Below are 24,436 nucleotides of genomic sequence, written 5' to 3' on the forward strand. Positions count from 1 at the left end.
GCATGTAGCAACCACATCTCTTCTCAGAGATAAGCTACCATCGCCCTAGCTTGTTTATTTCCATTACTATTTTAAATAAAATTTTCTTTGTGGTTTTGTTTATTGGACATTCTCCTTATTTTTCTTCTAGCAATGCAAGTTTTCAGATCTTGGGGGTCTCTCCTCCCAAGATCCATTTCAATCTTTTAGATCTTGGGGGCCTCCTCCCAAGATCCGGATCAGACTTACAATAACAATTAATAAGAACACATGCACACATTACTTCCAACACCCTCCCTTAATGCTTACATAGAAAACATTGAAAACACATATAACAAGAACAAAGATAATCTTTGCTTGACTGGTCTTCATCAACGCTCACATCTAGTAAGGAATTTTGCAAACTCCACTCTTTCACCACCACATCTTTGAGCTGTTATTTGACCTCCATTTAAAACATAGCCTCCTCTCGCCATCATTAATGAACTCTGCAAGATCATCAATATTGACACTTTGGTGTGTCGGGGCTTTCGCAATAAGATTCGTCAAACAATGAACCATCGTATGGACCAACCACCATCTGTCGTATATTTTTCTTTCCACTATCCGTCATTTGCTAGGATGGAGGTCTGGTTACTAAATGTATTCAAAAGTTGATCAAACAACTTGACCTTACTAACACACAATAATTGATGTTTCAAACATCGGGGCTTCCAATTTAAGAACCACCTACCATTTTTATAACCAGAATTGAAAGAAATAGAAAACCACTAGAAAAATAGATTTTACAACTACAAGCTCAATAATCATCAAACTATTAGCTGTCATTTAGGACCATATCACTTCTTAGCACAGGTGAAATTTTGTTCATATGGTTCAATCTTTATCTTGGAGTTTTCTTGTCTTCACAAAGCAACGTTTGTTAGAGTGGTCAATTCCAACAAACATACACTCACATATGAGTTGACCAGACTAAATATGTTTAAAATGAAAACTCCAAAATTTGAGATCGAAACAGGATTGCAACAAAATCATCTAACGCAAAGATCTCTTCTCCGCATAAGCGAAAAATTGAGATCTACCTCCAAATTTAACACTTTTGACATATATCAGTGGCCACTTGGAACTGATCTTCACTAGATCTCATATCCAAATCTCAGGTCCAGAAACATGCAATAACTTGTACAGTTCGTGGGCATGATTTTGCAGATGTATAATATGATAGTGCACACAATTTTGACAAAACCATCCAAACATGAATTTAACTCCTTTGCAGGGTCCGAGCAGATAAATACAAATAAAAATTTACAAATAGCAAGATAACGGAATGATGGACACTTAAAGAAGTTGGAAACAACAAACAAATCTACACACAGAATATCACAAATAATTTCACACACTAAAACTAAAACAATGTAAACTTTGAAACGGGAACTGATACTGTTACTCGTTTCGTAGAGATAGCAAAAAAATGACCCGATTTTCAAAAGTGGTGATGCAGAATACACATGTTTTTTTTAGAACATGGTTTTTGGAACTTTAATTTTTTTTTCATGTTCAAGGATGAAATCAAGTTTTAGAATGGTAGTGATTTTCATGCTGATTTTAAAAAGTGAGTATTCTGCATCACACCCTTTTTTAAAATACCTATTTTTTGACTTTTAATTTTCTAGTGTGTGAAATGTATAAAAATTATTTTCTAAATTTGATAGTTTTTGAAGTCGTCATTTTATTCATATTTTCTTGTTCTCTATCTTATTTTTTATTTTTTTTTAGGGGGTTTTTATTGTTTTGCGTTTTTAAATTAGAAAGTCGATAGTTTGAATTTTAGATAATCTACATATTTATACATCCTTAATTAATTTTTCAATCCACATGAAATAATTGTTTCTAAAAAACAACATTTTTTAAAAATGGACATAAAAAAAACCATTTTTTAACATAAATATAACAAAAAAACTAACGTTTTGATAATTTTTTGCTAGAATTAACATGTCAAAATCACAATTTTTATACAAAAATATTAACTAAAAATGGTCAAATAATAGTTTTTTTTATGAATTTCATGTCAAAAAAATAATAATAACAACTTTTTTTTCAAAAAATAATAATTAACTTAAAAATCAATGCGAAAATCACAAATTACAAATATTTAACACATAACAACTTTAATTCATTGATTATTCTTTTCATGAAATGTCAGAGTCAAAACATTGCAAAGTTCGATTTCCAGGTACAACTTAAATTTAATCAACAATGTCACGTAATCCAAACTCTTCGTCCTCTAGAGTTTCATCATTGTCATCTTCCACAATATTTTCTGCTTCCTTTTGCGCAATTTCCTGTTCTAATGGGTCTTTGATGTCTGCAAATCTCCCAATATATGTCTTTCCAAACATTCCATGTAATGGTGGTTGGGTTCCTTTGCCTTTTTTGCCACACGTGATTCACTAAAGTCCCCTTTCCTCAACCCAATTTCTTGCATTTCATCTGAAGAAATTGAAGAGCATTAATTCTTTGCTGAATGAAATTGCATTGTAATGGATCTTTCTCAATTGCAATGCAATTTCTTCCTTTTTGAAGGCAGCATGCATGTGTTGTACCTAATTATCAAGCACAAAAAAATAATGAAGTAAATTAGTACAATGACATATCCCCACACCACGTGCCCCTACCCCATCCCTCCCCCCCACCATCCCCGCGCCCTACCCTCCCCCCCCCCCCACCGCGCGCCCTACCCTTACCCCCCAAAACCCTTATCCCCCCCCCCCACACCCTACCCGCACCCTACCCTTACCCCCCCCTACCCCCCTGTCACGCCCCTACACCTGCGGTGATCTTCCAACCGCTTGTAGCGAGGTGCGGCACCACCGAGCGCTTTCTTTTTAACAATACTAAACACCCGTGGACTACGCCTACTCAACATTAACATACTTAGTTTGTGTTTTATAACCAAGTAGAAGCATTATCCTTTATACTTTAATGAAGATCATTCTCAATTATTAACCATGAATAATAAACCGAGAACATCAACAATAAGCAAGTACAAAGGGAGGGGCAACTCCCAGAAAGTCTGCCCGACAACTTTAGTATATCAAGAATATCAGATTTTACAACAAGTGTGTCTTGCCGAACCAAGTCTCACACTTAACCAATTTTACAAAAGACAGGCCACCTGCCTTTTACAACATGTTCTGCACCCTTGCACGAAGGGAGGTGCTCACTCGAGCCACCAAGATCCCTTAGCCAAGTCCTGCATAAACCCGTGACGAAAATCCACTCAACACATGGCACACTTGCCAACCATCAACTAAGACAAATCTGCACAATCCTTTTAAGGCTAATGCGCATGAATATGCGCATTCCTTTACTAAAACTACGCACTTCCTTGTCCTCTTATGCGAAGGTCTTGAGCGAATGTTCGTTGGTGAAATGAGGTGCAGCCACCTCATATATATACGCATCCCATCTTGGAGTATAATCTTTGGCCGACATGTTAAATGATTCATGAAGCCCCCACGTCATATCCTTTAAGGTGTCGGCTTTATTATATTTTATTGTTTTATTATCCACGCATATAAACCTTTACATGTTCCTTGTAACATATGCGTACAAGCATGAATAACCTTCGCATATAAATCCTTTGTCGTTTCACGCACTTCTAAGAGCGGATATAAAAATTATGAGTGTTAATCACATTTAACCTTTCATTTCCTTATAACAAATATTTATTTTTCCTTATGAGTAATACTAATATCATTTTGATAAGTAACAATTATGAAATAAGTCTCTTTTATCAATTATGGAAAAATACAAACTTTTTCCATATATATATAAGCAATGACAAATTTTTATCTTTTCTTTTGCTCATAAATATACTTGCTTTTAAATACTGTAAACGTTTTTGAATTTTGATTTTTATCTAATACCAATTTTATTTCTTTTTTCACTTATTTTTTAGAGCGATATTATATTTTCTTCATTATGCTATAGCAATTTCAAGGTGGCTGTTCTCATCAAGTGCTTTGAGTGTCTCCATTATTTGTGTGAGTTCTTGAATCAATGATTGACATTAATCTATATTTGGATTTAACGAACACATATACAAATAATGAATCTTATTTATCAATAGGTGACTATTATAAATAATCCATTTTAATTAAAAGGAAATGAAAAGAAATAGATTTATTTTTATGGTAGATAAGCAAATATAATATAGTTATTTAAGGTCTAGTCTCTAAAACAGTTACTATTTAATGATATATTTTTTTGTTTTTGTAAGGTTGTGGACTACATTTTCATCGTGTCCAATATATCAACTTATTGGGACAAATAATTGAATGGTGACTTGGCATCAAGGATGCCTAAATAGAGCACCGATCACCATCTATCCAATACCCAAGACCAAGTGAACTCATTATAATGAAATTAATAAAAATATTTTAATATAATTAATGGTCGGAGTTTAAACAACATATTGTATTATTGAGAAAAAGAGTAACCATCTATCCAAGATCCTTTGGATTCATTATAATAAAATTAATAAAAAAAGATTCACATAATTAATGATCTGAATTTAAGAAACATACTTTATTATTGAGAAGAAGAATAATATCTTTTGACTAGTGGGTTTGGCGATCCTCGACTTTGTGAACCTCTATGAACTTGCTAATTACAATTCCTTATGACAAAAGTCATTTCAAGGCGTTTTTAAGAAATTCGAGAATACAATCATATATAAAAATTTAAGACAGATTATTAACAATGGCTTTTAAAAACATAAAAAATCTAAATCAAACATAATTCTATATAACATTCCATGAGAAATGTCTGGCATGCCAAATTAAAAAGATATGTTTCTTTGTGAGAAAAGAAAACAAACAATGGCAAATTATTTATTATAGCCTCACTTCACGAGCTTAGGCACTCTTAAAAATTGTGAGTATGAATTATATTTCAATACTTTTGTCTTTCTAATATATTTGTATTTCTATGAGTAGCAATATTCATTTTACTTATTTTTCCATGAGTAGCAATATTGGTTTTACTTTTAAAAATTCTGGAAAGATACGAAAAATTTCCAAAAGTAATGCCAAGTGTTTATGTTGACTTCTACTTAATAAGGTCAATGTCTTAAACATTATAAATTATTTTGATTTTGATCTAGTATCATATTTATATTTTCCATTTATTTTTGGATGTGATATTAGATTGATTTCTTTATTTTATAGCGATTGTAAAGTAATTTGATACGAGTGCTTCAATTTATTAAGTTTTGACTTAATTTTGGAAGTGATATTAGATTTATTTTTTTAGAATATAATAATTGTTTAGTGGTTATTCTCATGCATTAATATGTGTACGAGTGTCTTCTATTTATTATTTGTGTGAGTGTTTCAATCATTAAAATTAATTTTCAATTTGATTAAAGGAACATATATACACATCATGAGTCTTATGAATTTTATTTGTTAATAAATGATTAAATCATCTAAAAATTAAAACTAAAAGAAATACATTTAGTTTAATCGTAATTAAACATATATATTCTAAATATAGAAATTAAATCATAAATTTAAGGTGTCAAATTAAAAAATCATGATAATGCAATTGATAAAAATATTTTAGCGGGATTAATGATCGGACCTCAAGGACATAAATATAAAAATATTTTAATGGAATTAAGGAACATAAATATAAATACTGTATGATTGAGAAGAGCAGTATTATCCTCTCACGGGCCAATTTGGATATCCTATGTATTATCCTCTGACGGGCCAATTTGGATATACTATGTATTATCCTCTGACCGACCAATTTGGATATACTATGTATGAATAAAGTTATTTCAAGGCGTTTTTAAGAATTTCCGGAATGCGAGAATATAAAAGTAAAGGACGGAATACTAACTGAAGTCTGAAGCTTTTAAAAATATAAAAATCGCTCAGAATAAATGGATGGACATCTACCTAGTTCCATATTGCATTGCATGAGAAAGTCGGAGATGTCAAATTAAAAAGAGTCCAATTATGTATATGAAAGCTGCAATATCCAAAATTTCTTTCTATTCCAGAGGACAACATGTCATTGAACAAGTACGCATTTAGTTTATCTAAAAGGAGGAAGTTAATTTGTTAATTTGTGAAGATCAACCCTAAACCACTTGAAGACAATTCAGTTTATTGGAGGATTTCTACTCTCTTACATCTCAGAACTACATTTCTCATACGCCATTCATTGGAGGACAGGTAAATGCGTGTTTTAAAGAAGAGGAAAAGAAGGCTTGATGCGAATTTGAAAACTAACAGTTGCTCTTTAATTATCAAGAATGATTAATACAACAATGTTTATACGTAATGTGTTGCTCTCCAATTAACAAGAATGATGGATCAAGCAGACCATTAAGAGACCAAGGCTTATACATAATGTGTTGCAGAATTTTTTTTACTTCTGCACTGCATTTATTTTGACTAATAATAGGAGCCAGTCCTATGTTTTCAGCAAGGCTTTTGCATATCGACTAAGAGAAGCTATTCAAACAGAATTACAAGAGATGTATGAGGTCATACTGTAGCTGGAATTTGAAAATAATCATTAAATATCACCGGTCCATTGCACTTGGTCTTATAGATCACATAGAGCAAAACCCTAGTATCTTAATTCCTTGAATAGCATTGCGCCAGATATCTCCAATCAACTATAGGAATTTTTTGAATTTGCTAGGAGCAATACACCTACCTCCAAACCTTTGTTGTAGAAATACAATCAACGCAAGAAGTAGTGCTCCAAAATCGATCACAATATCCCAGGCGGTCGAGTAGAAATCCAAGTCTGGATTGGCATAGAAATAAGAATTGCTGTACAGTGGTATAACCCGGCATGCATCATATACATGTGGAAAAAAAACAAGCGCAGGGCCACCCCCGGCCGCCCCGCCCCGCCCGACCGGCGGCGGGTCGATTCCGGGAATCGACCCGCCGCCGGTCGGGCGGGGCGGGGCGGCCCGGGGGTGGCCCTGCGCTTGTTTTTTTTCTTGTGTTTTTTTCGGGCGGGGCGGGGCGGCCCGGGGGTGGCCCTGCGCGGGCGGAGGGGGAGGCGGAGGGGGAGGCGGACTGTTAAATTTGTTTCAACGAAGAAAAATTACCCTTCAACACGAAGCATATTACATATTGCAGTACAAAAAATAAATATAATTCTTTTCATATTTATATTTTTAACAGAAAAAAATCATAGAAACAAAACCTTTTTAAATTGAAAAATTAAAAAAGAAGAAGGTGTATTTAAAAAAATTTACTGAATTTTAAATTTAATATTAAATTGAATCTTAACATAAATATAAACTTTTTATAAAATCATAATGCAGCAATGTAATTACATATTACAAACGAAAATAATAATTTTTTATTATTATTAATTTAAAATTTTAATTAATTTTCAAAATGACTGTTTTTCAATATATAGATTATTCAAAACTCAAATTACAATAGACTAAACTAGATTTATTATATTAATGATAGTAGGATGTTTTGTTGAGTTTTATGTGAAGTATGAAGGTTGTTAATTTAAAAGTTTATAGTTACGGAAATTTAATTATATTAAAGATCAATGTAAATATATTAATAAACTAAAGATATATCTGCTATAAAATTGAATAGTTTATTTTATATTTATATCAAAATTAATATATAGTGATGATGTTTTGAATAAAAATGAACTCACGTTGTACCGTAATATTGACGAGAGTTCAAGTGCACGGGCGCAGCGCCACCCCCGGGCCGCCCCGCCCTGCCCGACCGGCGGCGGGTCGATTCCCCAGAATCGACCCGCCGCCGGTCGGGCGGGGCGGGGCGGCCCGGGGGTGGCCCTGCGCGGGCGGAGGGGGAGGCGGACTGTTAAATTTGTTTCAACAAAGAAAAATTACCCTTCAACACGAAGCATATTACATATTGCAGTACATTCCTACAAAGAGAACTTCATTCCTACAATATGGAGAATATCCTCACCGAAAGAACTTTATTCTTACAGAATGTTATATCACATCTTGAAGTAAATCGCCACCATCAAAACTGCTTACCTATAATATGCAGGAAATCTCTAGAAGCAGAACTTCGTTCCTACAATATCCCATATGTCACATATTGCACTGTATCTCCAGAAGCAGTATTTCATTGCCACATTATTGAGCTATTCACATAGTACAGTACATCTCTGATTATCTACAAATGGAATTTCATTCCTTCATGTAGTATATTACTTGCCTTCCTGCTGCAAAATTGGTCCGATCACTGTTGCAACTTTTGAAGATTTATGCTCTGGTGGATACGATACTGGTGTTCACAAAAGGATATAGAATAAGTTGGTTGTAAATAAGTTTGGGTTGGATTATGCTTGAGTTGCAATTTATCAGACAAAATTACATGTCCAGATCTAATAGAAAGCGGGGCAATGTCACATGGCTTAGACTTGGGAACAACTCAGATATACCAGATTTGGGAACAACCCAGATAGCTCAGATTTGAGAACGACTCAGCAAAGCCAAAGAGTAAGAGGATGCAGGCTCAACAAATACTAAGGTTAAAAATACATGAAATCTTAAAAGAAAGTTTGAATGAATATGTTGGCCGCGAATTATGATTGAACACGACAACTATGGCAAAATCTGCCAAATCTCAGCAAATTTGACCGAGGACATTTCCAAATAGGTGTGGTTTGCACCTATCTCTGAGTAGATCATTGAATTCTCTGAATATTTGAAGGAGAAAAAGATGCTTGAGAGGGTTGATTCTTATTAAATTGGGTTTCATATCAATTCTAATCATTAACAAAATTTCAGTTTAGTTGATTCTGTAGTGTTATAAAGTGATCTAATGATTCTGATGTTATAAAGTGGAAATATGAGAAAAAGGAAGAAAATACCCCACACAGATTAATTACCCAAGTTCCATCTGTCTCTGTAGGCTGATTAGCCTTCTGCCCTAGTCGTTTGAGAGAGCCACAGAATTATCCATATCACATATAATCAGATTATTATCCCCTCAATAAACTTTATTTTCTAGGGCTAAATAAGAATCAAGTAAAATTCACTCCAATCAATTATCATTTCTCATTTATCCAAGCCCTTTAGAGATTGCTCTATCTGTGGGATGGACTTGGTTTTCTCAAACTTTATTAGTTTCTTGTATTTTTAATTGAGTCAGAGAGTTTTGTTTCATTTTATTCCCAATTAACTTATGCCCCTTCGCTTGTATTTGGTGTTATGTGGATTCAGGTATGAGCTATCAGGAAGTTACTGCATACAGGCAAAGTCTCGGAATCAAAGTTTCTGGATATGATGTAAGAAGGCCAATCAAGAAATTTGAAGATTATGACTTTTCTTCTACATTGATGAATGCCATTGTTAAACAGGGTTACGAGAACCCAACCCCTATACAGTGCCAGGCTCTGCCAATTGCACTATCTGGATGTAATATTATAGGAATAGCCAAGACTGGTTCAGGAAAAACTACTGCATTTATTCTGCCAATGATTGTGCATATAATGGATCAGCCAGAGCTCGCCAAAGGAGAAGGCCCAATTGGTGTTATTTGTGCACCTACAAGAGAATTGGCTCAGCAAATCTGTCTTGAAGCAAAGAAGTTTGTGAAACCTCATGGAATCCGCGTTTCTGGTGTTTTTGGAGGCATGTCAAAACTCGAACAGTTCAAAGAACTAAAGGCCGGTTGTGAGCTAGTGGTTGCTACTCCAGGAAGGTTGATTGACATGTTGAAGATGAAGGCATTAACAATGCTGAGAGAAACTTTCCTAGTGCTTGATGAGCCAGATAGGATGTTTGACCTGGGGTTTGAGCCTCAAATCAGATCTATTGTCGGTCAGATACAGCCTGATCGTCAGACGCTGCTCTTTTCTGCAACTATGCCTAGGAGAGTGGAGCGCTTGGCAAGGGAAATTCTGTCAGAACCTGTACGAGTCACTGTAGGGGAAATAGGAAGGGCAAATGAGGACATCACACAAATCGTCCATCTAATTCCTTCAGATGCAGAGAAAATGCCTTGGCTTCTGAGCAAACTTTCTGAAATGATTGATAATGGAGATGTTCTAGTTTTTGGTTCAACAAAATCAAAGGTTGATGAGATTGAACATCAGTTGATTCAAGGCGGTTTCAAAGTTGCAGCCCTTCATGGAGATAAGCATTAGGCTTCTCGTATGGAGGTTATACAAAAGTTCAAGTCAGGGATTTACCATGTTCTTATTGCAACAGATGTTGCGGCTCGTGGTCTTGATATTAAGTCAATCAAATCTGTTGTAAAATTTGATGTTGCCAGAGACATAGATATGCATGTTCATCGTATTGGAAGGACGGGGCGGGCAGGGGACAAAGAAGGCATAGCTTACACCCTTGTTACAGAAAAGGAAGCACGCTTTGCAGGGGAGCTTGTGAACAGTTTGGTTGCTGCTGGTCAAAATGTCTCCGAGGAGCTAATGGATCTGGCAATGAAGGTTAGATGAATGCAATTTGATTTTGCGTGATTTTGTTGTGGAGTTATTAAGTTCATTGGTTAACATTTGAACTACAGATTCATTAAAACAGTTCACTGTGAGCTTTTTGTTTGGTGACAAAAACATGCAATTCACATTTCTCATTTGGATTTGCCCACTTTAACAGTTTGCCCACTTTAAGCATTTTTATGTTGTTGGATTATGTCTTAAGTATGATAAATTTTATTGTTTAAATATCTACAATGCAATATCAAATTAGAGATATAATGTCTGTTTTATTCAGTATACAAATAAAGACTTTTGATTTCATTGAGTGATATACTTTGTTCATAATGTCATGGTTTTTTAATTTTATGGTTGAAATAATTTCAATTTCTTTTGTATCTAGCATGGTGTGGTTGAAAACATGTTAAATTTATACATAGGAAAGAAAAATGATATTCTACCAGAAACATTAATGTGTTTTTTCCTTAAAAATTAACTTTGTTTGAGACATAAAAAATTGGTTTTATTAGCATTTTTTAAAAAGTTTGAAAATTGACCCTAAAAAAAAAAAACGTTATTCCAATAGCATCACTTTCGTTTTGAAGCTATATTTTGCACGAAAATTTCGTAGTAAATTTTGTAGTCACCGCCATTTTTAAAACACGTTCAAAATTGGCACCTAAAAAAAAAAACATCGTTCCAGTATACACACTTTTCGTTTTTAGCACTGTTTTTGATGTTTTTTTGGGGTTTTTGGGCCAGAGTTCCCGTTTTGAGTTTATAGTTCCCGTTTCAAAGTTTACATTGTTCTAAACTCAGATAGTTATACTAATATGTACAAAAACAATAACACTGAGAATTACTCACATATTCTTGGCCCTCCCTTGGTGTAGTTGACTGAGTATGAGCTCTGTTACAATATTAGAAAAATAGAAGAGAGCTAAGAGAGATTATACACACAACAAATCACATCTTCTGTTTATTGATCACATAAGACAATTACATATATAAGAATTAGATCACCGAATTCTAGATGATAAAATTTGAAAAAGGTGGATCTATGACTCATAAACAACTCACACACATAGAGAAACAACTACTTTTAAAATGATTCCTAAAGACTCATCATAAGAATTAGCAACAACATATAGAAACATAACTTCTACCATAAATAAATTTTACCACTTAAACAAAAAAACAAACTATGAAGCCCCTTAAACAACACGAACATTGTATTAAAAACTTTGACCCTTTTTTCAAACTTGTGACGTTAGAGATATCCAGGGAATAAACACAACTCCCAAGTAGAACGTAGCTCATAAGAAATTCAAACTGTTTTCCAGGCGTTTTGCATTGTATTAAAAACTTGGCCCCCTTTTTTCAAATTTGTGATGTTAGTGATATCAACTGAATAAACACAACTCCCAACCAGGCCTGGAATTATGGGACGTATTTTTTATTTCAGAATGTATTTGACGAGAGGGGAAAAATGTTCTACGTGTGGTATACCTCTCCAACCCTAATTCGAGAAGTAAAACATAAAAATATATAATACCCTATTTCGTACATAACACAGTTTGAACTTAAAAGCTATTTAAATTTTCCACCGTCCCATTGCCTACCACCTTAGTACTTCCCATTAATAGAAGTAACTCTCTAGCTATCATCAGCGGCTCGCCCTATACGAATGATATGCAAATTTAATATGATGAGATGTGGAAATTACAATCTTATGATTTACCTATTCCAATGGTGAGATGTGGAAATTGCAATCTTACGGTTTACCTATTTCAGATCTAGATTCACGAATCACGCTGAACGTCGCTATTATATGTTGAATGCTAAATTGGTGACCGTGGGTTTGTATTGTAATTTTGCTGTATCTGATGTTCGTTACCTTAGTGTAAAATCTAACTTTTGCAGCCTCGCAACAAATCAAGTGTAATCTGAGTTCTGGACATGCCACTCTGTCCTCCCTGGTGGATTGAAAGTGTTGGATTGGAACTTGCGAGCAAGCCTGGATTTGAGTTATGTTGGAATATTAATTCCAACTGCGTGCAGTATTGGTGGACGCCGACAGTTGGAAAGCGACGGCAGCACAGTCAGTTGCCCGTGCAGCAGGAAAACAACTCTGTAAAACCACTGCCTCATATCGCACCGCCTTTTGCCAAAGGTTGTTTTTCCCTTGAGACCTCCGACACAATCAGCTCCAGCCACGCATCCATTGTATGAACCTTAAACCACCAATCTCCCGGGCATTAAAGTTCGTTTGGGTTGTGTGGCTGTAGGATCTGAAATGTGTTCGATCAAGTCAACGGACATGGATCTTTGTCAACCTGCCTGAACTTTATTGCCTGACCGCGCACGTGAAGGAGTTAATGTAATTAATGGAGTTTCGTAAATTGTAAGAAAAAGTTGGTAAGTGTTTTAATTTTTGTTTGCACGGATGTATGGCGAATTAAAGATTGGTATGGGCAAGTCAACGGATAATTAAAACCCTCCTCGTTTTTGGTATATGTTTTGTGTGTGCTCATTTGCATATGAGTTTTTTGTAACACCGGATGAAAGATAATGTTCGCAGCAGCGAATAAAAACCATGAGATGCACAGCAGTGCGATCTTGTGTAATGAAGTGCAAAAAAAAAAATAAAAAAATGAAACCAGAGCGAGGGTTCATTGCACAACGAATGAAATGAAACTAGAGCAGGGATGAAAAGGAGGGTTCGCGGCAGCAAATGAAAAACCAGAAACGCACAGCAGTGGGAATAAAGATTTTTGTGGAGCATATGCATTGAAATGCATAGAAATGAAATGTATGGTGTGGCCCAGCAGCGAAGAAGAAAAACAGGGGAGCACAACAGTGCGAAGAAAATGAAACCAGAGCTAGGGTTAATTTTTCCAGAGAAGGCAATTTTGAAAAGTGCAGACAATGCATATAAAATTTTATTGGTGGATGTGTAATGCTTGAGAAGCGTGAAAAGGGTGAATCAAGTTTTTTTTGTTTTGTTATTGGAATGTATTCTACAGCAGTAAAAGTAAGTTTTCTTTTTCACACAGCAGTGAAAAGAGCTATGTAAATTTTGTTTTGTTGGGAGTTTGAAATGCAGTGCGAATGTAATCAGATTGTGTAAGAAAATTTTTATTTTACAGCAGTAAATGTAAAAGTTTTTCACATAGTAGTGAATGAAAATTTTACACAGCAGTGTAAAATTATTTGTAAAAGAGGCAGAGTAATTTTTGTGAAAGTTTTTGGTGAATCCCTCTGTTAAAAGAGGAAGGTGCTTCTCAGCACAGTCTCCGGTGAATCCCTCTGCTAAGAGGAAGATCTGTTATCTTTGGTGAATCCCTCTGTCAAGAGGAAGATGCTTTTCAGCATAGACTGGTGAATCCCTCTGGTGAAGAGGAAGATGCTCTTCAGCATAATCTCTTGGAGAATCCCTCTGTGTGAGGAAGACTCTTTTGTTGTTTGTGGAACTGCATTTGAAGCAGTGTTGGTGAATCCCTCTGTGTGAGGAAGACTCTTTTGTAACAGCAGTTTTGTAATCCCTCAGTTAAGAGGAAGACCCTTTTTTTTTGTAACAGGCAGTCATATTGATGAATGAATTTTTTTTTGGGTGAAGAAAAACTCTGCTTTGCTCAGAAACTTTTATTTGGCTTCCCTGTGCAAAAGATCCTGTGGCAGAAACAGAGCATTGCTCTGTGTTCAGTTAATTTGTGTTTGAAATTACCAGAAATATTCAACATGGTATCAGAGCAGGTTTAGGCTCTTTAAAGGTGTTAAAGAAGCTGAAAGGAGGAGTTTTTTTGTTGCAGCAGTAAATCTTCTCCAGCAAAGTGAAGTCTCAGGCAAAAGATTCAGGTATTTCTCAAAGTTTTTTTTGTGTAGCTGTTGAAGAAACAGTCAGTATTTTAAAAATACAGTCAGGGATTTTAAACATAGTTAAGAATGGCAAGGTCAAGGAAGAAAGCCTCCAATCCTCCTAAGGTTGTGTCTCCCTCCTTTACTAAAATAGAAGACAATCTATTTGAAAACATTTTATTTGAGGCTCCAAGGTTTGATGGGAACTTTGATATATGGGAAATAAAAATGAGGACTTTCTTACAGACTGAAGGGATTGAAATTTGGGAATCAGTGATTGATGATAGCAAGATGGACAGAGAATCCAAGGAGTTCAATGCAAAAGAAGCAAAGACAATCTTGGATGGACTGCCTGATTCTGTAAAGAAGAATCTAGGAAAATATTCATCAGCAAAGGATATATGGGACAGACTTCATGACCTTCACGCAAAAGGAGCACTGACCATGACCATCAGTCAAGAAGGAAATTCTGAACCCATCATAGAAGCTGAAAATGAGAAGGTTGACCTCATCAAGCTTCAAGTACAAGAAAGGGATGAAGAGCTCGCCAAGCTTAAGAAGGAACTTGATCAAAGCAAAAGGAAGCATCATGAAGAAGTCATATCCATGACAAATCAATTGAATAAAGCAAAGAAGCAGGAAGATACCTTGTCAAGTCAACTTGAACAAAGGCACAAGAGAGTGAAAAAACTTGTAGAAGAGATTGGTCAGTACAAGGTAGAGGTCTCCTCCCTTAAGTCTGAATTACAAGAAGCCAGGAAACAAGCACAAGAAGCTGAGAAGAAAATGGAGAGCAGTCAAGCAAAGAATGAAGAAATCTCCAAAATGAAGTCAGATATCATCTCCCTTAAGATAGTAGCAGCTGAAGCGTAGCAAGGAAGAAACTGAGGAACAACTTGCAAAGAAGAATAATGAGTGTGAAAGATTGGAAGAAGAGATTGTCCTCCTCAGAAAAAAGGTTGAAGGGATGAACAAAATCATGAAGAGCTCTCAAGCCTTGGATGACATGCTTAGCTATCATAGATCTCCATCTGATAAATCAGGACCCGGGTATGTAGGTGAACCCTCAATCAAGAATGAAAATGCTTTAAGCAAAGGAGATGTGAAGAAGGCAGAAAGAGATTGTGATGCTCCTAGTTCCAGCAAAGGCAAGGAGAAAGATCAAGGCTACAATAGAAGAAATCCTACTCCAAGTAGAAAACCAGCGCCAAGAAGAAATGTTGATAATGTCAAAGAGGCAAGAGGCAATGGTTATCATCAAAGGATCTCAAGGCAGAAAGCCTTCAGAAGTACGTAAAGGAAACCTCCATCTCCCAGGTACCAAAGTTCATTTTTTGGTTATTGTTATTCTTGTTCAAACTTTGGTCATATGGCAAAAGACTGTAGAGCATTTCATAGAGATAGATGTTATGGTATCCGACAACCTCCAAGAAACAATTTTACAGGAAGAAATCATAAAATCTTATTCATGAACAATGTAGAATGTTTCAAGTGTCATAACATTGGGCATATGGCACGTGATTGTAACTTAACATGGGCTCTTACACAAGCTAGACCCATGCGAAAGAAGAAAGTTACACAAGTATGGAGAAGGAAGGAAACACAGTCTGAAAGTCTTTCAAGCTTCCCAGCTAATTTGAGTTTCTTTTGAGAAAAATTTGCTGAAAGAAGACAATGCATATAGTTAAGGGGAGCTTGTAATTTTTAATCATAATTGCTAAACTAAATTAACAGTCATTCTTTGATGAAAATCTTCTTATAGGGGAGAGATATGGAAATAAATTTGCCATAAAAGCAGAGAAGAAAAGTCTGCAGGGCATGGAGATTGCGTGCAGGATGTATTGCAGCGCAGCAGAGCGCAAATCAAATCTTTTTGTTAATCCCTCTGAAATGTAATACGCAACGGTGTTGAAAAATATAATGTTTTTGCTTTGTTTTTTTTATCACATATGCAATGCAATATGCACAGAAGTGCGGAGAAGAAAAGGGGTAGCGTTGAAATATGAAGTGCAGCAGCGCGATGAAAATAAATGTTTTTACGCACAGCAGTGCGAATGTAAGTGCAATGAAGTTTTTGGTTATTGTCCATTTTGAAAACAAAAGGAAGAAAAAAAAACACGCAGCAGTGTGCAGAAGTGAAAATGTTTTTTTGTGGTAATGAGAAGAGGGCAAAACGCAGTAGAGCGTAAATGCCCAGTGTTTGAGAATGCAGTGAAATGAAACACACAGCAGAGTGAGTGTAATATGCAGCAGAAGGAAATTTTTTTTTGGCAGTGATGAAACGCACAGCAGTGCGAAGAAGTAAAAGAAAGGGAAACATGATTGCAGCGCCTGAGCAAAGCAGTGAAAGCGATGAAAGGAAAGCTGATACGAATAGGCAGAAAAGTTATGAATTCTTGAGGAAGTGTTTGGGTATGTCTGAACGCCCAGCAGTTGAAATTAAAGGGGAGTGTTGGAATATTAATTCCAACTGCGTGCAGTATTGGTGGACGCCGACAGTTGGAAAGCGACGGCAGCACAGTCAGTTGCCCGTGCAGCAGGAAAACAGCTCCGTAAAACCACTGCCTCATATCGCACCGCCTTTTGCCAAAGGCTGTTTTTCCCTGGAGGCCTCCGACACAATCAGCTCCAGCCACGCGTCCACTGTACGAACCTTAAACCACCAATCTCCCGGGCATTAAAGTTCGTTTGGGTTGTGTGGCTGTAGGATCCGAAATGCGTCCGATCAAGTCAACGGACATGGATCTTTGTCAACCTGCCTGAACTTTATTGCCTGACTGCGCACGTGAAGGAGTTAATGTAATTAATGGACTTTCGTAAATTGTAAGAAAAAGTTGGTAAGTGTTTTAATTTTTGTTTGCACGGATGTATCGTGAATTAAAGATTGGTATGGGCAAGTCAATGGATAATTAAAACCCTCCTCGTTTTTGGTATATGTTTTGTGTGTGCTCATTTGCATATGAGTTTTTTGTAACACCGGATGAAAGATAATGTTCGCAGCAGCGAATAAAAACCATGAGATGCACAGCAATGCGATCTTGTGTAATGAAGTGCAAAAAAAAAAAAAAAAAAATGAAACCAGAGCGAGGGTTCATTGCACAACGAATGAAACGAAACTAGAGCAAGGATGAAAAGGAGGGTTCGCGGCAACAAATGAAAAACCAGATTTTTGTGGAGCATATGCATTGAAATGCATATAAATGAAATGTATGGTGTGGCCCAGCAGCGAAGAAGAAAAATAGGGGAGCACAACAATGCAAAGAAAATGAAACCAGAGCTACGGTTAATTTTTCCAGAGAAGGCAATTTTGAAAAGTGCAGACAATGCATATAATAGAATTTTATTGGTGGATGTGTAATGCTTGAGAAGCGCGAAAAGGGTGAATAAAGTTTTTTTTGTTTTGTTATTGGAATGTATTCTACAGCAGTAAAAGTAAGTTTTCTTTTTCACACAGCAGTGAAAAGAGCTATGTCGAATGTAATCAGATTGTGTAAGAAATTTTTTATTTTACAGCAGTAAATGTAAAAGTTTTTCACATAGCAGTGAATGAAAATTTTACACAGCAGTGTAAAATTATTTGTAAAAGAGGCAGAGTAATTTTTGTGAAAGTTTTTGGTGAATCCCTTTGTTAAAAGAGGAAGGTGCTTCTCAGCAGAGTCCCGTGAATCCCTCTGTTAAGAGGAAGATCTATTATCTTTGGTGAATCCCTCTGTCAAGAGGAAGATGCTTTTCAGGATAGACTGGTGAATCCCTCTCGTGAAAAGGAAGATGCTCTTCAGCATAATCTCTTGGAGAATCCCTCTATGTGAGGAAGACATTTTTGTGAATCCTCACATTTTTGTGAATCCCTCTATGTGAGGAAGACCATTTTGTTGTTTGAGGAACTGCATTTGAAGCAGTGTTGGTGAATCCATTTGTGTGAGGAAGACTCTTTTGTAACAGCAGTTTTGTAATCCCTCAGTTAAAAGGAAGACCCTTTTTTTTGTAACAGAGAGTCATATTGATGAATTAATTTTTTTTGGGTGAAGAAAAACTCTGCTTTGCGCAGAAACTTTTATGGCAGAAACAGAGCATTGCTTTTTGTTCAGTTAATTTGTCTTTGAAATTACCAAAAATATCCAACAAATTATCGGATGGTTTAAAACAATCTGGTACTTTCCACATACATATGTTTCAAGTACATACACATGTTTGATTTCTTCCTAACAGATACTTTCAACCATGCCCTTCATCTTTGACGTAAATTGAAAACCGCAATTTTGCTTTATCTTTGACAACATGCGTGCGCGTTCATGACTCTCATTTAAATTTTTATGGTTGCACACTAGTTTTTTCCTGTAAAATTCCTCGAATACATCTGTCATGAATTGCATATTTTGACTCATGAGTGTTAATTTGCATTCCGACATGTGGCGCACATCCTGTCTTTCGTGATAGTTGTAATTTTTGGAAGGGGTAAAGTTTAGATGTGATTGGGATAAATATTTTGAAAAACAAAGCCCGGAAAAACGTAGGGATAGCATTAAATAATGAGGGGAAAAACATTAAATGGAAGGGAGGGAATCTAATGATGGGATTAAAATTCTAATTGCTCATGAATTGGTGAAAGGGTGGTGGCTTTTTCGTGGTATTTCCCCATTGGTATTATGGGAATTCAAATAAATAAAGCGTTTGAATGAATCCGTGGAACTGTGGATGCTGTCCAAGCTGGATTTTTCTGGATGCTTAGAATAGTATTAAGTAACAGTGTTAAAAAACAAAAAGATAGTCTTTCATTAATTCTTATTCCACATAGACTCTTCTTTAACTCTGCCCAGCTAGATTCTTCTTTAACTCTGCCCAGCTGCAGGCCTGACTCTCAACCTGCCACTCTGTATAAACTGGAAGAAATAAGTTTCCTCGACTGGGATCAACTATCCTATTAAATGACTCAATCTACAGAAGTATATGATTTCTTTTTGAAACTTCTGTATTTTCGTAAATACCAGATTCAAAAAATATATATATTCAATATGAACCATCACAACAAAGACCATTTGAATGCAATTATGGGATTTTTATTGAATTGAAAATTAATTGATTATAAAATATTATTACTACCAACTCTCTCAAAAGATCATATATGAAAATGTTCTCTCTATGGTTTTTGCGTACATCTCAAACAACTGCAAACATGCCAAAGCACCCAATATGCTACACCCGACGCCACCCGTAGAGATCGGAACTAGCAGCTCCCACATTCCCAGCATAGAGTTTTGCTGCAAATGAACGAGTGCGCAGAAGCCCCAAGTGCAATAATAATACCCAAACAAAGTAATTGCAATAATAATACCAAACAAACTAATTAAAATAGTATTCCAATTTAACTGCAATAATAATACCAAACAAACTAATTATTCTAATTATAATAATACCAAACAAAGTAATAACGCCACTGAAAGGATAATTTTATTACCACTGTTAGCAATACCATTGTCAGAGCAGCTCTCAGTAAGCGTGATAGACGAGCTTAGACTCATGGATGTAGCTGTTGCAACTTAACACTGGGCTCGGGACTGTAACGATGAGCATGAGACACAAATTGCTAAACAGGAAGAAATTTGGTGTTCTCGTGGCCATGATGGAAAATTTCTTTCACTACGAGAATGTCAAAGTGCATGCTAATTTTTTAATATGTAACACCAAAAAAAATTGACGGTCGTAAATTTAATGAAAACTTAAATGGACATGCATGGAAAACAAACACCCGTCTCCAAATTTTCATTTTACAGGCAAAAGATATTTGAAATTCTAGGCCTGCTCACAAGTATAACCTAGCTCACGAAAATTTCAGGCTGTTTTCCCGGGGTTTCATTGTTTAGGTAATTCACAACGTTTTGGGCAGTGCAGAAGGCGATTGACTGAATTGTAATCATAGGGTTGGCACCACTGGCAGTGGGAAAAACACTCCCATCTCCCAAATAAAGTCCCTCCATCTCCCAGCTCTCGCACATTTCATCAACTACACCCTCTCCTTCCTTCTCACTCATTCTACAGCTCCCCATCTGATGCGCCGAATAGAACGGCGCTCCATCTTTATTTACAACTCGCTTCACATAATCCTCAAAATCTGAATCATTCCCGTTTACCTTAAGCTCTCCAGTTGCTCATGGTGGCTGCCGACCTCCGCAGCCCCCGCAGCGACGAGCACGCACAACGCCTTTTCAACGCCCGCCTTCGCGCTCATCGCATCGTCGTTTCTCAATTTGTAATGAATGTTGAGACTCCCGTCGCTCTTCGTTCCCACAGTTCCGCCGCCGCTGTCGCGAACAAGAACGGCTAGACTACATGTTCGAGAGTATTTCACCATTCTTTCTTTATAGCTCGAGCCAGAATTCCAGGGCATTACAGCAGCGAATGTGCCCGGGTGCAGGATAGGGGTCTCGATGAGAGCCCCATAACCTGACGTTTGCCAATTAGCAGCTTCGTTCGAAAAAGCAGTCATTATCGCTCCCTCAAAACAACTTCCATCGGCGGCCATTCCTCGGGGAAAATATCCCCACACCATTTGAACAGGGTGCAAGTGCAGGTTCTTGCCAATGTGTGGATTCGTCAGTCCGCTTCTCTGCAGCAACTGAGGGGTTTGTAACGACCCACAGGCCACCACCGTGGCTCTGGACTTCATGATTAAACGCCTATCTCCGTTACCCGCGATTTTCGCTACAACTCCGATTGCTTTTCTAGACTTCCCGCGTGTGCGATCGCTGTGCAAAATTTGTTGCGCGTGGCACCCGGTGAGGATAACGGCCCCGGCCTGCGCAGCGTCTACCAGCCACGTTTCGGAAGTCCCTTGTTTCATGCCCCTTCTGCAGCCGAAGTTGCACCAGCCGCAATAGTGGTCGGACGTTGCGTTTATAGGGATGTTTGCCACATGGTGTCGCAACTTTTCGCAGCCTGCTCGCAGTACTGCGTTCTGGAAATTTTCATTGTTAATTTCCTCTTGTACCCCCAATCGCTTGCAGACCTCATCCATGGCATCCCGGTATCTCTTGCTACCGAATAATGGAAGATTGAGGACTTCATTCCACTCGCGGAGAACGTGTTCTGGAGTTCGGAACGAAACAGACCAGTTTATGGTGGATCCGGCCAGTAATGTCATCCCCTGGTCATCAGTTGTAAGCATGCCTCCTCCTTCGTAGAGATTTTTAACGGCTTCTCGTTCGAGAAGCGACAACTCATGCCGGGCCATGTAATCCCCTTTCTCCAGAATTATTACTTTGAATCCCGCTTTTGCCAACACCGCCGCCGCTACTCCTCCTCCGGACCCGGAACCGACAATAACTACGTCGCATTGCAAGACAAGGTCACTTGAATTTATACCTGCTGCGTTGGCTATAGATGATTCCCTTGTTAAATTGAATGCCCGATTCTTGAGTGTCATGTACAGATCTTCTTTTGAGAGGACAGACACATCTAATACTGAGTTTTCCAGCGGCTTGGGGGTGAGTGTGGCGCTCATTGCTAGTGGATCAGGTCCACAATATCCGATGGCTTTCCAGAAAGGATTATGTCCTCTCTCGTTCACCTGTGCAGTGTGAGCAAAGCAATGAAAAATCCTGGAAGGCCTGGGCTAATTTATCCAGATATAAAGAATGCGGGATCTTACCGTGGTGAAATGGTTCCACGCAACGCTGAGCTTGAACGCTTTGAAAATGGCCCTGAAGAAGGAAATGGAACTTGTAGACCAGCTCTGAAGAACTTGCTCCCGTGCCTGTAAACTCAAATCTCCAAATCTCTTTACAAACGGAAATTCTCTCGCCAACGCCATCTTGCCTGCTAGTAAGAACGTTCCCAGAGGTGTGGAGAGCAACCACAGTATTTTCTTCATCATATGCAATTCTGCAGGTTTGAATATTTCTTTCATCGTTCCTCCAACCTGCCAGAAATATTTGATGTTTCTTTCAGGTCACAAACACATATCGAATCAGAATCAGTTAGAAATTTCGGATATTATTACAGTGACATTCGAATCTAATTTTCATGTTTCAGTGGAAATATGTTTATATACGAATTTTGCTCCATTTAAAAATATCCCAAGGCTTCAATCCTCATTAATTTCCCAAACCAGTCAATAATCAAGAACTTTCTATAAGGATGAATTACCATCGCTAAACTTAATTACGATTTCAAGAATATTTCAAATGTATTGGAATTTACCTTACTCCTTTTTGTCTGATTTCGAAATATCTTCTGAATCCGTAATCAAGATTAAAATGGCTAATTATCATACAAACTGAAAAAATACAACCCGATTTAAGATCAACGAATCACACCTCACCTCTGAAGGGCTGCCCGAAGCCCGATAAAATTCATAAACTTCCATCCTGCCCTGGTCAGCGAGTACAAAGCCACTTGCTTCCAAGGGCAGCGAAGGGAAAAAGGTTGTCGAGAGGGCCCCAAGGCTTTCAATTTCACATGAACTAAAACCGTTTAGAAATTCCATTTCTCCTGTACCCTCAGAAACAGAAACCTTCACAAAATTGAAATGATTTTCCTTCTCGGAGACGGAGAGTACAATGGTTACCCTGTGGGCGTGCTTTCTTACTTTAATAAGGAAATCGAGCCACGCCTGCATATTTTTATTCGAGCGAGGCTATTATGATAAACTTCACTAAATTATTTTATGGTGGAACAACTGGATATTGTAGAGTGACGAATATATAAGGATTTAATTATTAAAAGCGTGAAAATTGACATCTCTTTTAACTATCCAATCTTAAAATATTCCCAAAATTTACAATTTATATAAATTCAACGCTCCCGAAAATGATTCATATAATTCAACACTCCCCAAAATTAGCTGGGACCAGTGCCCTACTTAAAAATATTTTAAAACTGGGTGAGATAAACACTGATGGAAAAAACGAGGCTGATGTCGCTAATTAAATTGATTAAATTTTGGATATAATTCGTTTTCAAAGCCCACGGTTATAGGGTTTCTTTTCTATGGTTGTGTTTGATTATAATTAAATGTTTTAGTATTAATAATATTATATGTAATTATAAAATTATTATATTTGACATTAGTTGTTATTTTAATGATGATTATTAGAATGAATAAAAAATAATATAATTTTAAGAAAATTTTAAAATTAAATATATTTTAAAATAAAATAAAAGAATATTCAATTTTAAAAAAGACCATAAAAATATTTTTGTAGTAATTTATGAATTTTAATATAATTTTAAATAAAATATATGAATTTTGAAATAAGATTTTAATATATATAATACAAATATCATCTCCAAAAACATCAATTCTCATATCGTCATCATCATAAACATCAATTCTCATATCATCATCTCTAAAAACATTAATTCTCATATCATCATCATCATAAACATAAATTAGTAGTGATTAATTCACTCATAATCAATTGATAACATTAATCAATGAAAATTACATCTAGGATTAACAGATAATATTATAGCATTAACTCATCAAATCTATTAGGATTTATTAATTAAAAATTAAATAAATTTATCAAGTAAATAAAATCAATAAATAATCAAACAGTAAATAAATACATAAAATTAGAGACATATTAACAAATAATAAATGATTAAAACTCCCTGGATGCGGGTGATTAAGGCGATGGGACGGGAGTTGGGGGCTGGCCACATGCCGCCCCTCAGCCATCACGTGGCACCCCAAGCGCGAAGCTGGAGAGGACAGAGTAGGTTAAAGTCGAAGGGACCTGGGACAGTAAATGCCCGGAGAGTGCACTCGATCCAGAGCAAGGCAGCAGTAATGGCGGATGAGATCCCGAGCAGGGTAGGTGAGGATGAGGAGAATAAAACTGGGCTGGAGCAAGGAATGTTGGTTGTGATGCATTCGGCTGGCCTCTCTGTCGTTGAAGCGGTCCCTGCTCAGGCGGACGGGTCCATCACGTGGCTGGCTCTTGCAGTTGATAGTCTGGTTCACTTGGTTGTTTGCTGGAAGTCTCATCCCACAATGGTGAGACCCAGACAGCGGATGCTAAGCCGCCGAGGTTCATCCAGAGGAGGGGGCTCGCGCAGACCTGAAAGGGATAGTGCTGGGCATTGCTGCCACTGCAATCTGGCAAGCTCCATGGGA

General features: G+C 36.8%; 2 pseudogenes; one reads left to right on the forward strand and one right to left on the reverse strand.

Moving 5' to 3' along the window:
* Nucleotides 1–9,249: 9,249 nt before the first annotated feature.
* On the forward strand, nucleotides 9,250–10,485 carry LOC149194750 (DEAD-box ATP-dependent RNA helicase 24 pseudogene; annotated as a pseudogene).
* Nucleotides 10,486–20,132: 9,647 nt separating this feature from the next.
* LOC149194751 (long-chain-alcohol oxidase FAO4A pseudogene) lies at nucleotides 20,133–22,933 on the reverse strand (annotated as a pseudogene).
* Nucleotides 22,934–24,436: the final 1,503 nt, after the last annotated feature.

This window comes from Pinus tabuliformis, chromosome 2_2, assembly GCF_031772625.1.
Source record: "Pinus tabuliformis cultivar Carrire ecotype Pingquan chromosome 2_2, CPIR1, whole genome shotgun sequence".
NCBI classification, from domain to species: Eukaryota; Viridiplantae; Streptophyta; class Pinopsida; order Pinales; family Pinaceae; genus Pinus; species Pinus tabuliformis.